Source organism: Peromyscus leucopus, chromosome 5 (assembly GCF_004664715.2).
Source record: "Peromyscus leucopus breed LL Stock chromosome 5, UCI_PerLeu_2.1, whole genome shotgun sequence".
Lineage (NCBI taxonomy): Eukaryota > Metazoa > Chordata > Mammalia > Rodentia > Cricetidae > Peromyscus > Peromyscus leucopus.
The window spans coordinates 106,114,702-106,130,807 of NC_051067.1; the positions used below are offsets into that span (position 1 = coordinate 106,114,702).

Here is a 16,106-nt window from a genome sequence, read left to right on the forward strand (position 1 = left end):
TCACTGCATGGAGTACCCTTATCCTTTCTCTGTACCTAGCTATTTCTTGCTTCCTTCTGGAACTCATATACTCTTTGGACCTCTAGCTCATGAATTTTCTTTTCTTTTTTTGTATGCTTTTTATTTTTATTTTGTTTTATTTTATTTTTGGTTTTTTTTTTTTTGAGACAGAGTTTCTCTGTATAGTTTTGTTACCTGTCCTGGATCTTGCTCTGTAGACCAGGCTGGTCTCAAACTCACTGCCTGGCTCTGCCTCACAAGTGCTGGAAATAAAGGTGTGTGCCACCACCGCCAGGCTTGTGTGATTTTTAAAAAAGTTTCTTTCTTTTTTATTTAAGAAATTTTAAAAATTCATTTTACAGACCAACCACATGTCCCTCTTTCATCCCTCCTCCCACTCCCCTTCAGCCTTCCCTCCCCTGACCCACAACCTATCTCCTCTTCCAAAAGTGTAAGACCTCCCATGGGGAGTCAGCAAGGCCTGGTACATTCAATTGAGGCAGGACCAAGCTCCTCCCCCTGTATCAAGGCTGTACAAGGTGTCCCACCATAGGTAATGGGCTTCAAAAAGCCAGGTCATACACCAGGGATGGATCCTGATCCTACTGCCTGGGGCCCCTCAAACAGAAGAAACTACACAACTGTCTCTCTTATGCAGAGGGCCTAGTCTGGTCCCATGCAGGTTCCACAGTTGTTGGTCTAAAGTTGGTGAGTTCCTATGAGCTTGGTTCAGTTGTCTCTGTAGATTTCACCATCATGATCTTGATTCCCCGCCCTCCCCCTTGTTCATATAATCCCTCTTCCCTGTCTTTGACTGGACTCCTGGAGTTCAGCCTAGTGCTTGGCTGTGGCTCTCTGCATCTGCTTCCATCAGTTGCTGGATGAAGGCTCTATGATGACAGTTCAGGTATTCAGCAATCTGATTACCTGGGTAGGCAAGCTCAGGTACCCTCTCCACTATTGCTAGTTATCTAAGCTGGGGTCATCCTTGTTGATTCCTGGGAACTTTCCTAGAACTAGGTTTCTCCCTATCCCCACAATGTCTCCCTCTATCCAGAAATCTCCTTCATTGCTCTCTTATTCCATCCCTCTCCTAGCTCGACCATTTTGTTCCCTCAATATTTCATCCCCCATACCCTCCCCTCTATTATCCTCTGTCACCCCAAGTTTACTCATGGAGATTTCTTCTACTTCCCCTTCCCAAAGTGATCCATGCATTCTTCTTAGGGTCCTTCTTGTTACCTAGCTTCTCTGGAGCTGTGTGTTGTAGTCTGGGTATCCTTTGCTTTACATCTAGTATCCACTTATGAGTGGGTACATACAATGTTTGTCTTTCTGGGTTAACCTGAGTGGGTTACCTCACTCAGGATGCCCTTTTCTAGTTCTATCTATTTGCCTGCAAATTTCATGATGTCTGTGGGAGGCCCATTCCTACTTTTCCTCCAGGGCACTCTTGAGGAGTGAGGGATAAGAGATATTAGATAGAAAGATAGAGGGGAGAGAAACAGAAACACAGGGCAGCTTAGGAAGGGCCAGGATCAATTACCACCAGTCCCTTCTGTATCTTCTCAAGGGCCTTTCATAGGAATACCAAGGGATGCAGCAAAAGACCTCCCCCTAGCACAGCCAAGTGTAGACCCTTCCAAACACCTGGTAACCATACATGTAGTCAAGCAATCCTCTAATGCAGCCCTACTGAGTAAAGCAAGCTCAGATCTCACTAGGAAACCTTTGTCGGCCTCCACAGAAGTCATTGTTTTTTACTTCTGAGTAGCACTCCATTGTTTAAATGTCCCATATTTTCTTCATCCCCTCTTCAGTTGAGAGGCATCTAGGTTGTTTCCAATTTCTGGTTGTTATAAATAATGATGCTATGAACATAGTTGAACATGCATCCTTGTGGCATGATTGAGCATTCCTTGGGTATATGCCCAAGAGTGGTATCACTGGGTCTTGAGGTAGATTGATTTCCAATTTTCTGAAAAGTGGCCTTACTGATTTCCAGAGTGGCTGTACAAGTTTGCACTCCCACCAACAGAGAAGTGTTCCTCTTGTCCACATCCTCTACATCATAAGCTGTCTTCAGAGTTTTTGATCTTAGCCATTCTGACAGGTATAAGAGGGTATCTCAGATTGTTTTAATTTGCATTTCCCTGATGACTAAGTATGTTAAACATTTTTTTAAATGTCTGGCTGCAATTTGAGATTCTTTTGTTGAGAATTCTCTATTTAGCTCTGTACCTCTTTTTTTTTTTTTTTTGGATTGGATTATTTGATATTTTGATTTCTAGTGTTTTGTCAGATATGTGGTTGGTGATTATCTTTTTCCATTCTGTTGGCTGCTGTTTTGTCTTATTGACCATGTCCTTTACCGTACATTAGCTTCTTGGTTTCAGGATGTCCCATTTATTAATTGTTGCTCTCGGTGTCTGTGCTACTGCTGTTGTATTTAGGAAGTGGTCTCCTGTGCCATTGTGTTCAAGGCTATTTCCACGTTCTCTTCTATCAGGGTCAGTGTGCCTGGATTTATGTTGAGGTGTTTGATCCACTTGGACTTGAGTTTTGTGCATGGTGAGAGATATGCTGTTGCCTGTCTGTGAGACACAGCATGTCTAACGGCAGTGCAGACACAAACCAAGACGCTGAAGATAATGTGGCCAGACAGACTCTCTGGCTGTTTAAACGCTGTGGTGTGTGGGTCCTTGATTCTCCTCTTCACAGTGCAGCAGAAGACCCTTGCAGGGAACAGAGACATGAGTGGGAATTACACAGTTGTGTAGAGTGGAGGGTGAGATTGAAGGTGAGGGTGCACCATGGAGAGAAGCTAGCAGAGTAATAGTGCACCCACTCAAAGAACTGCCAACAACGTTTAGAGATCAAGGATCTCTTGCAGCCTTAGGAGTGGCAGATATTTCTGAAGACACCCAGTACAGAATCCAGTCAAGCACAGGAGCTCTGAGGAGTGCCTGTCTTGGAGGTTAAAAAACTCTGGGTGGGGGTGGGTGGGTGAGGGTTGGGGCATTTTCATTCTCTGTGAGTGACTGTGGAAGTGGTTGGATCCGTTAAATACCATAGGATAATGATGGTAATAATAGCGTTCCTCTGGCATTTTGTTCTGAATGTGCTCTCCAGCACTGACTGATGAACAAGGCTCACAGCAAGATTCCTTGTCCAGGGAGATGCAGAAACTCCCAGCCCCCATATCCCACATTGCACTAGGAGGCTCCAGTGTTCTGTTCTCCATGTGCTCAACCGGAACGTGGGGCAAAAGAGTGTCTTCGCTTCCGGGGCAGAGGGGATGTGTCAGGCAGTCTGTAGGCCCTATTAGTAGCTGAGCCAGGATGGCACTATGTCAGGGTGTGGTGTAGGCCTTTATGTCTCTCACCCCAGGACATCCTAATGTGGACCCTGGTGACCCCTGCTAGGCCTCTTGAATCTGCTCTGCTCTGAGGAGACAGCACTTGCTTTATCCCTCAGCCCCTCCCTAACAGACTTTCTCCTTTGTCTGCCAAGGCAAGCAGAAACTTCAACCTGACCTCTTCTTATTTCTTGTTTAGAAAAATCTTTGGCTCTGACTCCTGTGGACAGAATCACTCACAACCTCTAGAGGGCAGAATTGGGTCCCATCCTCCCTGTCTCACCCAGGCTTGCTTTCTCAGGGACCATTAAGTTGGCAGGGTCTTATTGAATGTCCAGGAAGTACAGGAGTGAGCACTTATGCTGATTTTTCACAACATGGTCACAAACTTCCACCCTTTCTGGGGCCGGGCTTTCTCACTAGCAGACAGCTCACTTCATCTTGCAGCATGGCACAACTTTCTCTGGAGGATTCTCCCTTGAAGAAAAAGCATTAATAAGGAGAATCTCTCAACAGGACCATTTTAACAAGGTTGTCTGTTGCTGTAAGAAGCGTCCAGCATCAGTGGTGCTTCAGTAAGTTACCTGGACAGAGATCCCATCCATACTGTGAAGGTGCTTGACTGTGGGTGTCTGAAATGAGGATGGGGGTGTCAGGAGGCCCAGGCATGTCCATCAGAAGAGATTGCTCTCCCCTGTCTCCCTGAGCATCTATTCATGTATTGAGGGCCCTTCTGCCTTTTACAATTCCCTGCACACTTCTGGTTCCTGTGACACTCCTATTCTCCGTGGTCTTCTAGTCCTTTATTTCCATTCTTACTTCATTTTCTTCCCTAAGTATTTTATTTATCCTCTAAACAAAGCCAAACAAATCTCCTCCCTTCTATTTTGTCTTTATATAAAAGTGCCAACTCGTGTTGTCTGCAAGTGTTTTCCTAAAACATTTTATCTCTGTCATCACACAGCTAGATCCTTCTTCCTAGACCTGAGATGGCCATAACCTCTTGCCTCTGAGAAACTGCCTTTCTGGGGTTCTAGTTTTCCCAGGTTCTTCAAGTCCCTCTTTTTCATCCACTGCATTGAAGACCAATCACAGGAAATCATGAAGGGACGCCTCTTGCATTGCTCTCCTTGGACACTAGAGGGCAGACAAAGATAGTTCCACAAGGTTCTAGATAGCCTCTGAGCAAGGGAGACCTGATAGTTCTGCTGGAGCCTGAACTTACTGCTGGTTGCAAGGACATTTCAGCAGATGAACAGGGCACTTCACCAAGAGTGTTAGCAGGGCACTAATTCTTCCTCTTCCTCTTCTTCCCCCACCTCTTCCTCCTTCTTCCAGATAGGGTTTCTCTGTGTTGTTTTGTCCTGGAACTTGCTCTGTAGACCAGGCTGGCCTCAAACCCAGACAGATCCACCTGCTTCTGCCTCCCGTGTCCTGGGATCAAAGACATGTGCCACTACCACTGGTCAGCATGGAACTTTTTAGATTTAGGTAAGAGTCTTAATTTTTATTTTATTTTTTCATTTTCTTATTTTATTTATTTTCTTATTTTTCAAGTGATTAGTATGCACTCAAAATCACTCATTTATTCCATAGCTTATTTATTGGAATAGAATATGAGGAATGTAACCACACCCACTTCAGGTATAAATATTTATTTTCTGACTAAACAACAAACATTTCTCTAAGTTCCTTTTCATAAACCAACGACCTGAGCCTTATTACCTGGCAACCAACTGACTGCTTTCTGGATTTTAAGTTTGGAAATAGAATATAATTCAGAAACATCAGAGTCTTTTCTACCCCGTCACAGAGAAGAATCATGTGTGAGAGGTTCTGTCACTGAGAATAATGTCTTTGAGATTCAAATGGCATTTTCCTTTGATAGTGAGTGAACACACCACTTGTTGGTGCACATCTGAGTGACATCAGGTTTCAGCTACTTTAATCAAGCTGTCATGCTGTTGTTCAAACAAGACTTTGACTGGGCATGTTGGTACATGCCTTTAATCCCAGCACTCAGGAGGCAAAGGCAGGTGAATCTGTGAGTTTGGGCCAGCCTGGTCTATAATGTGAGTTCTCAGATATCCAGGGCTATGTAAAGAGACCTTGTCTCAAAACTAAACAAAATACAAGCAAACAAACCAAACCCATGACTTGATATGATGCCATTCACTTGTTTCTTCAGGCTAAAGTCCTGGAATTAGAATTTTTGAGTCATAGAACAAATGTGTGGAACTTTCAGAGAAGATGTGAAGTTGCCTTCCCTGATCACCGTGTAATCATTTTCCTTCCCCTCTGGCCATGTGTAGTTGTATCAGATGCTCCATGGCTTTGCCAACACTTTTGCCTATGGGTCATGATCTGGTTACAATGACTGGATGTGTAGTGGTGTCTCATTTCAGATGTTTTCCTGAGCTTTGCTCCCTTCCCTCTACACACACACACACACACACACACACACACACACACACACACACACACACTTTGACAATTTCCTCATATACAGAACATGACTAGTGAGACTCTCCAGTCCACATTTCCTATGGTCTTTCCATCATCAATGCAGAGCCTCTGAAGATAGTGCAGTAAGTAGCAGAGTGCACGGGGACCCTCCTTCAGCTTGGTACAGAAGCCCAGGATTCAGAAGATTACCATGCTGTCCAGTTAACTGAAGAAACTGGTCCTAGGACAGGGAGCTTGGAGGAGCTGAGGGCCTTCAGCCTCCATACTCCAGCTGTTCCTTCAAACAGGGGATTGAGGGCAGAGAGAGCATTGCCTAGGCAGGAGCTGTGACCACAGAGTGTGCTGAGGAGGAGACAGCTAACTGAGATTATGGTGATAGGACAAGCTGTGGTTGTATAATACCAGGGAAATGACCAGAAAAGTGCCATGGAATAAGTCTTTCTGTGTGGTTGTGTGTATTCTGTAGACCTCTAGGGACTGGAAAATGGAACCAAAGCCTGTTCTTAGTTGGCTCTATCTAAAGTCTTTCTGAGATTGAACCTCATGACAGTACCTTTGGGAAATCAGGATGGGCTAGGTGTGAGCACCTGATTCTGTCCTCTCAGATGCAGTCTGCCAAGGTTCACCATGTTTCTGAAACTCCTGCTCAGTGGCCTGTATTTGAACCTTAATTCAGGCCCCAAGAGCCCAGACTGTCTTCAATATTAGAGCCAGCAGGCACCAGTGCATGTGGGTTAGCACCTGTGAACTGGAGAGAAGCTGGCCGCCAGGGTAGCTACAGTAAAGAGGCCAAGGGACTATGCTATGGTGGCAGAGTTGCAGTGTGGTTCGTGAACAGTCAAAGCATAACTGGGAGGGGCACATGAAACCCTAAGATCAATGTAAGGGATGAGGAACCCTGAACCTGGACTCAGGAAGTGTAAGTCTGAAAGCAGGGAGGTGTTTTCAGGGTGGTGTGTATGGGCATGCAGTTTGCCTTTACCTAGGTTACATTCCTCAGTTTCATTCCATTCTCCATCTGTGACATCTTGAGAATGCATCTACTCAGAAAAGCCCCCAGATTCTCCAGTTATATTTTTCTTCTTCATCCTGTTTACACCAATTCATTTTGTAGTCCTGTGACTGCTTAATAATCCTGATATGGCAACTCCAGATTTGGAGAGAGGGCTTCAGAGTCCCTGCTGTGCCTCCCCAGGGGACTAAAGGAAGAGCAGGAATGGGAGGCAGCTTTGCCTCACTTGCTGCTCATTGGTTCCCACCATGCAGCCCAGCCAGTAGAGTTCAAGGACCTTGGCCTGGACTGCCCCGCCCTCTGCCCCACTCTGCCTTCTCTCCTTGGTTCAAAGTTCCTGCTGGGGTAAGTTCATTTATTTGTGAGATTTACACAAGGTTGATCTCACACAGCAGCACAGACTCAGGACTGGGAGTTAAGCATGCCTTCAGACAGACTTCCTGGATGGCTGAATTCTCTGACCTGTAGGCTTCTGCTTCTCTTCTCTGTGCAGGGTGAGACTATCCAGGGAGGAATGGGGACCCATGTCGAAGCTGTCAAAACTTGATAAGAGTTGTTGGCTGAGATTGCAGGAGAAAAAGTACCAGGGAGGAAAGAGCCAGTGGAGATGGCAGTGTGGGAAATGTTCATTCCCTAATGCCCTACAAAAGTCCACAGTCTAGGCCCTCTATCAAACAAGTGGTGTGGAAGGCAGAGGACCTCCAATACTGAGGAACTACCCCAGCATGATGGGCTCTCAGTTGTGTTGGATCTAAATGTCAAGGGACAGAGGAACAGAGGGGACATTTCCTCTCTGTGTGTCTGAAACTGTAGCTGCTACTGACTTGGATAATAACAGCAAAACTTCATGGTGCTGAGGAGTCCTCATGTGTCACTCTCAGAATAGAGAAGTGCCATGGTACTCTATAAAGGCCCTGCACAAGGTACTGGCTGCCACTAAGTTATGCAAACAGTCCCAGTCCTATAACCTACAGTTGTATCTAGATACTCTGGGTTCCCTTTTCCATGTTCTTTACCTGGGGATTGGTTTCTGGGGCAACTAGCATGTCCTTTGAGAGAGTCAACAATTTTCAGGTCCTTATCAGAGCTGAGTCAGAGGGCACTGTGCTCAGGGTGTGTGTGCAACCTGAGATGTCCCTTACCACAAATCCTCCTGGTGCGAACTCTGGTGACCACTAGCCAGCCCTCTCCATTAAGGAGACTGCACTCACTTAGCCTGAGACTCTTCCCAGTTTTTGCCAGAGGTCTGGGAAGTCACCAGCACCTTCTAGATAGCAGGTTCTGCCAGATTCACTCATGGTTGTTATTTCAAATGTTGTTTGTTTAAAAGTCTTGGTTCAGAATCACTGACAAGTATAAGAGGAAAAAGGTTCATGTTCCATTCCTTCTATACCTCCCAGGCCTGTCTCATCCACAAGGACAGCAAATGACAGAGTCTGACATATAGTGTCCAGGATTACTCAAGAAGAGAAGTGTGATCTGGGTGTAGACACACAGCTGCAAATTTAGCACCCAGGAGGTTGAGACAGGAGGATGTCCAACTACAAAACCAGTCTGGACTACTTAGCAAGACCTTGTGTCAAGAAAATAAAGAACAAACTAGCAAACAAACAAGCAAACAAAGGAAAGCAGACAATGAAATTTCTTCAGCTGTGTTTGATTTTACCTGTTGGTCATAAACTCTGTCCCTGTTCTGGGTTATGGCTTACAGCCTCTGGTGGGAAGGACAGTTTATCAGATTTCATATGAACTTTACAGAGAGCTTTTCTGTGAGGATGTAACATCACGCATGCAGCTAGGCTACATGGAATAATTTTCAGTGTGACCGAATAGTCCCTATACTGGCTCACACAGAGTTGATGGGAAGGAGACTGTGTCATTGGCACATATGTGGCCCTGTGCAGGAAGCTCATAGGGCTGAATGATGTCCTTGAGTACCATGGTGCCTAGTTGAGTCTGGTGAATGGACTAGACCTGGAGGTACCTCAGTGAAGACTGTAACAGGCAGGGAATATGTAAATCCTGTGTTTTCAGTCCAGGGTGTTTTGATGTGGCTGAGCAGAGCGTAGAAAGGAGAGCAACAAAAGTGGCCTATTGGGCAGACTAACCCAGCTGTCACCTCTTTATTTACAGGCCAGGACTCATCCAGGCCCATCAGGAACACACACACTGGACAGGTGCAGGGTAGCCTTGTCCACTTGGAGGATATCAACATGGGAGTCCACACCTTCCTGGGAATTCCCTTTGCCAAGACACCTGTAGGACCTCTGCGGTTTGCTCCTCCTGAACCCCCTGAACCGTGGAATGGTGTGAGGGATGGAACTTCTTATCCTGCCGTGTAAGCTCTTCTGGGGCCCAGTAGACTTCAGGCCCAGGGAGTTGGCTAGTGTTGTGAGCGATGTCCCAGCTGCAGTGGTTCTTACCTCTCAATCCCACATCCTGTTCCCCTTCTTCATGGAGTAGGGGGATTCCCACTACATTTTCCCAAGGACCTGCTCAGATTCTGAATGGAGCAGCTGGTGCCAGGCTCAAGGTTCAGTGTTTGGCACACACAAGAAGCTAGCCTTGAGTACTGCAGATGGGAGTACAGGCACATTTGTCCTGAGAGTCAGGCTATGTCCTGTGTCTCTGACACCAGGGGAAATGTCTCTGGGAGGAGATCAGACTCCATCACTTAATCAGAAGCACTCCTGAGTTTTATAGCAGAGACTGAAAAGTCCTAAACAGTGAAGCAGTGGCCCTCAAGGACTGTACCCTCCACACTCACTGTGCCAACCATATGAGCAGATGTCCTTTGACAGGAACAAGTGCATGTGCTGACAATGAGGAGGCCTGTGGGAGAGATGAGGAACCCTGAAAATGGAGACTTTGGGCAAATGAGATCCTACCACCTTCTGGGAAAGTAATCCATACCCATTTATTCAATAGCACTGTAGGGGCAACTCACCTGTTTCAGGCCTTAATTGGGATAGGGAGAAGTGGTAAAAATGTCAAAACCCATGTAAAAGGCTACCATGAAGTCTCCTAGGACTCTCTATTTCCTGACCTTCCAATATGTAGGATCTGAGATCATCTATATCTCTATTTAGAGGTCTGGGCTCTATCATAGCTTCCCCAGATCCTGAGGCTTTTATCTGTGGAGGAGTGACTTTATTATATTTATTTATTTTTTTGTGTATTTGGGTGTTCTAATGCATATATGTCTGTGTTCCATGGGCATTCAGTGTCCTCAGATCACCTTTGACTGGAGTTATAGGGGTTGCCAGCTGTCATGTGGGCCCTGGGGATCTAACCCAGGTCCTCTGGAAGAGCAGCCAGGGCTAGTGACCACTGAGTCATCACTCCAGCCCCAAAGAGGGACTTTAGAAAACGATCTCATATTTACAGCAAGTAGTTTTCTAGGAGCAAATCTACCTAGTTTCTGACTTTAAATACTCTTCAGTTCTTTGATAGTTATCAGTTTACCATTGTCGACAGGTGTCTACAGAATATCACTATAATGAATTCAGCAACTGAGATCTTGTTCAAAAGCACCCCACCTCTTCTTTCTATGTCTGAAGACTGCCTGTACCTCAACATCTACTCACCTGTTCATGCTTCCGAGGGCTCTAACCTGCCTGTGAGTGTCAGGCCATGGCCAACTAGGGGTGGAAGGACATTCCTTCTGAAGGAATATGGAAGGGCTACGATCATTGTGGGTTTTGCTTCAGTATAGACTCTCATATTATGTCCAAGAATGCCTTCTTGCCCACTGTAGGCAGTTAACTCATGGGGTTAGGGAGAAATCCCTGGAGGCACCGGGAAATCAGAGTCTGTAACTTAATGAATTCAGGGCTTGTGCCCAGAAAACCCAATCAGATTTTCCAGAGATGAGATTTGTATCATCTAAGTCATAAAATTTAACTCATCTGTTTGGCCAGGAACATTGGAGGGCACTTGTTTTATTCCCATATGTGACCATGAGGAACCCATGTCTTTTTTCTCTGAGGGTATCCTGGAGCATTGGAGACAGACTATGGTATATGAGACAGAATAAGGCTCGATAGAGTTTTCTTCCTGATGGAATGTGGAGCTTTCACCAGATCATGACAGCTGGGATCTGTCTATGTGGGCAGCTTCAGAGACCAAGAAATGAATATTCTAGATGACAGGTGGCACTTGGGTTGGGTAAGGGGGGTGATCTCTTACCTTATTTTTTTTACCAGGTGATGGTCTGGATCCATGGAGGTGGACTCACTGTGGGCTTGGCTTCTGTGTATGATGGATCAAAGCTAGCGGCCATTGAGGACATCGTGGTGGTCACCATCCAGTACCGCCTGGGTATCCTGGGTTACTTCAGGTGAGCCCAGGGCTGAGTCGGGAAATTGGAGCTGAGCAGAAACAGGACAGTCCTGTGATTCCTGTCCCTGCCACTTCTCAGCACTGGAGATGAGCATGCCAGAGGCAACTGGGGCTTCCTGGACCAAGTGACCGCCCTACGCTGGGTCCAGGAGAACATCGCCCACTTTGGAGGCAACCCTGACCAGGTCACTATTTTTGGCGAGTCAGCAGGTGGCGCAAGTGTGTCTTCACTTGTTTTGTCCCCATTGTCCAAAGGACTCTTCCACAGAGCCATTATGCAGAATGGAGTGGTCACAATGCCTGGTTTCATCTCCCAGTCTGCTGAGGAGGTCTACACAGTGAGTTCCCTCAATTCTCCACAACCTAGTCCTCACTCTCAGAACTCCTGATTCTGTCTGCTCTGTGAATGCAATAAATATCATAGAGGTACCTAGGACTTTCTTTTTACTTCTTCCTTGCTGAAAGCTTCAAGGGTCAGAATGCATACACCTCTGCTTCACAAAAGCTAAGTTTTTTTCTCTGCCCCTAACAGTTGTACCTAGTAGCTCCCATTGTGTTCAGAAGCATTGCAGAAGGTGCATTAGCTCCCTTGTCTATCTCATATCAAAACTGGGGAAGTGGGAACAATTGCATTCCTGCTGTAATCCACACACTCTATCCACTGTGATTTGTGGGGCATCCACACTAACTAGGAATATTAGGAAAACTTTCCCTGCTTGGAAGGAGGAACAGGCTCCTGCTTGTGCTCTATACAGATGGTGGCCAACGTCTCTGGATGTAATCAGATGGATTCAGAGTCCCTGGTGGGCTGTCTGAGAGGCAAGAGTGAAGAGGAGATTCTGGCTATCACCAAGGTTTGATCACATGGTATTAGTGTCCTGGAAGGGATCCAGTAGGGGTGAAACAGAAAGTTCTTTCTACTCAGGTACAATGTAACTGATGTGCATGGCTTGATGCCCTTGTAGTTGTCAATGCAAAATGGATACAAGTTCAACTAAACCAGGGATGTGTATGGATATCATGTGATTATTTGACATCAGTAAATATATGGGCCCTGAACTTGACCCCTCACCTTGAACGCCCCTCAGGTCTTCACTATAATCCCTGTTGTGGTGGATGGAGTGTTCTTTCCCAGGCACCCTGAAGAGTTGTTGGTATCTGCTGATTTTCGACCTGTCCCCAGCATCATAGGTGTCAACAATGATGAGTTTGGCTGGGCCATCCCAATGGTGAGTCCAGATACAGCTCCTTGATTAACTGATTGGATGGGAGAGGGTGCTCAGAGCTCCACAGCCCCAACTGCATTCTATTGGAAAATCAACTTGAACCTTTCCATCCATCTCTCAGTACCTGTGCAACACTGATACTTGGGAAAAATGGACAGAGAGACCATTCAGGCTGTTCTACAGAGCACACCAGCACAACTGGTAAGACTCTTAATATTGTGGGCCAGTGACAAGGGAGCTTCTAGTTATCTGCCATTGCCAAGAGCCATTTGAGCAAAGAGTAGAGTATGCTTATTGTTAGTAAATTGCAAAAACTCTGGGTTTGGTGTCCTGGGTTTTGGCACCAAAATGTTAGTAAATTGCATGTTTTGCAACTCTGCGTGTTTCGTGTCCCGGGTTTCGGCACCAAAATGTTAGTTAATTGATGCCTGAAACTGCAAGGAGACAGTTCAGCTCTTGAGGGTGAGGTATCCCAGACACCTGGAGCTGCTCAGAACAACAGGTCTGCCCTGAAGGTGTCTCGGACACCTGGAGCTGTATAGCACAGCTCTGATAGCTGAAACTGCAAGGAGACAGTTCAGCCCTGGAAATTATTCTGACTTCTTGCCTTAGTCAAGTCTCGAACTGCTTCAGCGGGGAAGGGCATCCTGACTCTTCAGAAAAGTCAGGGTATACCTGGTGTGATGGGGGAATGGTCTCCCCTCAGGATATAGCAATCCTGTTCCTCTCCTGGAGAGACTCTACAGCTGAGCTTTGCTCAGCCCCCACTTAAGGTGGCTTCCTAGCAGAGCTCTACTTCTCCGGCCTAAGATGTTGCTTCTTTTGCTTCACTCTGGGAAAGGGGAAACCTCTGAATAAACGTAGCAATTTCCTCCAACTCCAGAGAAAAGTGTTACTTATAGTTCTCTCTGGCCACTGAGGGACGTCTTAGCAAAGATCGTCTGTTCAGCTCCTCCTTGCGGCACTCTTTCAGCTCTCTCTCTCGTTTTGTCCACTGGGGGAAGTCTCAGCAAGCATCTTCTCTACGCCAGTGAATGAAGATCTTCACACCCAAAAAACTCTTTTGATGAAGAGGTTCATTTGGGAAGGAGGAGTCCAGGAGAGTAGCTGCCTCTACCAGGGTGGAGAGAACAGCCTTCTTTTCTAACTGAGTAGGCAGGGTGGTGTTCACAGGAAGTCTAGTGGATGGAGTCAACTCCAGGCCCAGGGTTCTACTATCCTGCTCTGTGATTGGTTGGTTTCACAAGTCGGTTGGACAGGGGCAGAGATGGCTCTGATCTGAGCTAAATTGTATTTCTCTCACTGGCCTTATCTGAGCCTTCCTTCCCTAATTCTGGGCTCCAGGGTCATGGTGGGTTTCTTTAGCCAGCTCCTTTCCCCTACATTTACGTCACCTGCAAGTATGTCCTTTGCTCCATTATTGTCTCCATCTCAGACCCCTCTCTCTTCACCTGAGGATACTGATGCCTGGTGCTGAAGTTTTCCTAACACATCTCTGAATCTCTCTGAACTAGATGATGCCTCCTGGTGTTGTTGACATTCTGGTAGAGGAGTATTTGGGAGACACTGAAGACCCTGAGATTCTCCTAGCACAGTTCAAGGAGATGATGGAAGACTTCATGTTTGTGGTTCCTGCCTTGCAAATAGCACATGCTCAGAGTGAATACATCTATAAATATGCCTCTGGGTTGGGACGCTAGTTAATGATAGCACACTTGCTTCATATGCATAATGCCACATGTTTAATCTCTAGTAGTGTCACAAAGAAAAAGAGGCCTGATTTAAAGGAGATGTCTCAGAACTGTGGGTTCAAGGACAGCTCTCTGGTGTCTTTATTTGTTCTCTGGTCCCAGGCTTATGAGGACTCTTACCTCAGTAAATCCCCATGTCTAGTGTAAGAGCATAATACCTTCAGGCACAGATGAGGAAATTGAGGTAATAATGTGCTAGAACTTCCTCAAGTGACTCAAGGTCATGATTTAACCAAGTTCTTTCCAAAGGCTCATGCTTCAGCCTTGGAGTCCATACTCCCCTAAACTCCCAGTCATTGTGACAACTTTAGGTCAAGGTTTCTCACACAAAAGATGAGGCAGGACAGGTCCAGGTAAGAGGCAACTATGTCATGCTGTGTCTACACTTCCAGGTCCCCTTGCCCCTGTCTACTTCTATGAGTTCCAGCACGCAACCAACTTCTTCAAAGATGGAAGACCACCTGATGTGAAGGCTGACCATGGTGATGAGATTTTCTTTATCTTTGGATGCTCCTTCTGGGGCATCAAATGTGAGTCTTCCCTTTTCTCCATGAGTAGGATAGTGACCCAGATGAGAACTGAGGGATGACTGAGCTCACTGTCCAAGTGAGGAAACTGAGGTTCTTGGAGAGCCTTGCTCAGCCATTTTGTAGCCCAAAATGGTATATTAGGATTGTAATCTGAATCCTTTCCAGTCCAGATTGTACTTTCTGTCCTGTCCCTGCCCTGATGGTGATGTCAGGCCTGACATCCAAGGGGGACACTTAAAGCCATGATGTTTTCTTAAGTGGCTATGCCAGAGCAAAGAAAGGGCATTTGTACTAAGAATAAGCTGGGGTGGAGGTAGTGGGTTCATTAGAGGCTGGAGCAAGTAAGGGAAGGGTGGAAAATGGAAGACCTTGGTCTAGCAGGTGGGGAACATGAGCACCAGAGTTAGACTGTAGTTGGAATTGTGGATGTGGCAGCTGCATGAAGTGTCTGGGACCTGGATCTCTGTCTTCCTCATGGCTACAGTTGACTTCACTGAGGAGGAGGAGCTGCTGAGCAGGAAGATAATGAAGTACTGGGCCAACTTTGCAAGACTTGGGTGAGAAGATACACCCCTTGAATTTCCCAGGACCTTCTTCTGTTTGTGGTAGCCTCAGGAGCATATATGGATGCTTTAATCACATGATAGGCTATTCTTCAGGGGCAGGTTCCTCTTACACAGTCGTCCCATCTGAGTGTCAGCCAACAGTCATCTCCCTGTGACTTGGCGTGTGTGGCCAAACTGCTCTAGTTTTGGGTACATGAGCCTGCTAAAGAGAAAGGAAAAACATCCCAGATGGTGTTGCCTCTTATGGAGTGACAGTAGTGGGACTTTCTTTTTGCCTCTATCATAAGACCATCCTTCCTTGTCCTTGAATTCTGGCCTGCTTCATGCACCATATTGACCCAAAGTAGGGGATCAGGTCTGGGCACAGCATAACTCACAGTGATCCTCACCTCACCCTAATATGGGGGTGTGTCCACAGGAACCCCAACAGCATGGACCTGCCCCACTGGCCTGTGTTTAACCAGGATGAGCAGTACCTGCAGCTGGACATCCAGACTAATGTGGGCTATGCTCTGAAGGCCAACAGGATGCAGTTCTGGACCAAGATTCTGCCCCAGAAGATCCAGCAGCTGAAGGATGTTGAGAACAAGCACACAGAGCTGTAGCATGTTATGCACCATAGTGGAGTGCTCTGAGTAGAACTGGAGTCAACCTAAGGTGCCCACACACTCAGAAGAGAGGGGTGACTCCTTCCTTCATGTGTCCATGCATCCCCTCTCATGTATCTGTTCAGCTAACACTTAAATGTGTCACTGGTACCCTGTTTGTCTGGGTTCTGTCTTTTTTCACATATTCAATAAATTTCTCCATGACCGTGTGTTTGTGTGAGCCCCAGTGGATGCCAGCATCTCTTTGT

General features: G+C 46.3%; 1 pseudogene; it reads left to right on the plus strand.

The window, feature by feature from the left end:
• The first annotated feature begins 7,194 nt into the window (after positions 1–7,194).
• LOC114703528 lies at positions 7,195–15,874 on the plus strand (annotated as a pseudogene).
• The last annotated feature ends 232 nt before the right edge of the window (positions 15,875–16,106 follow it).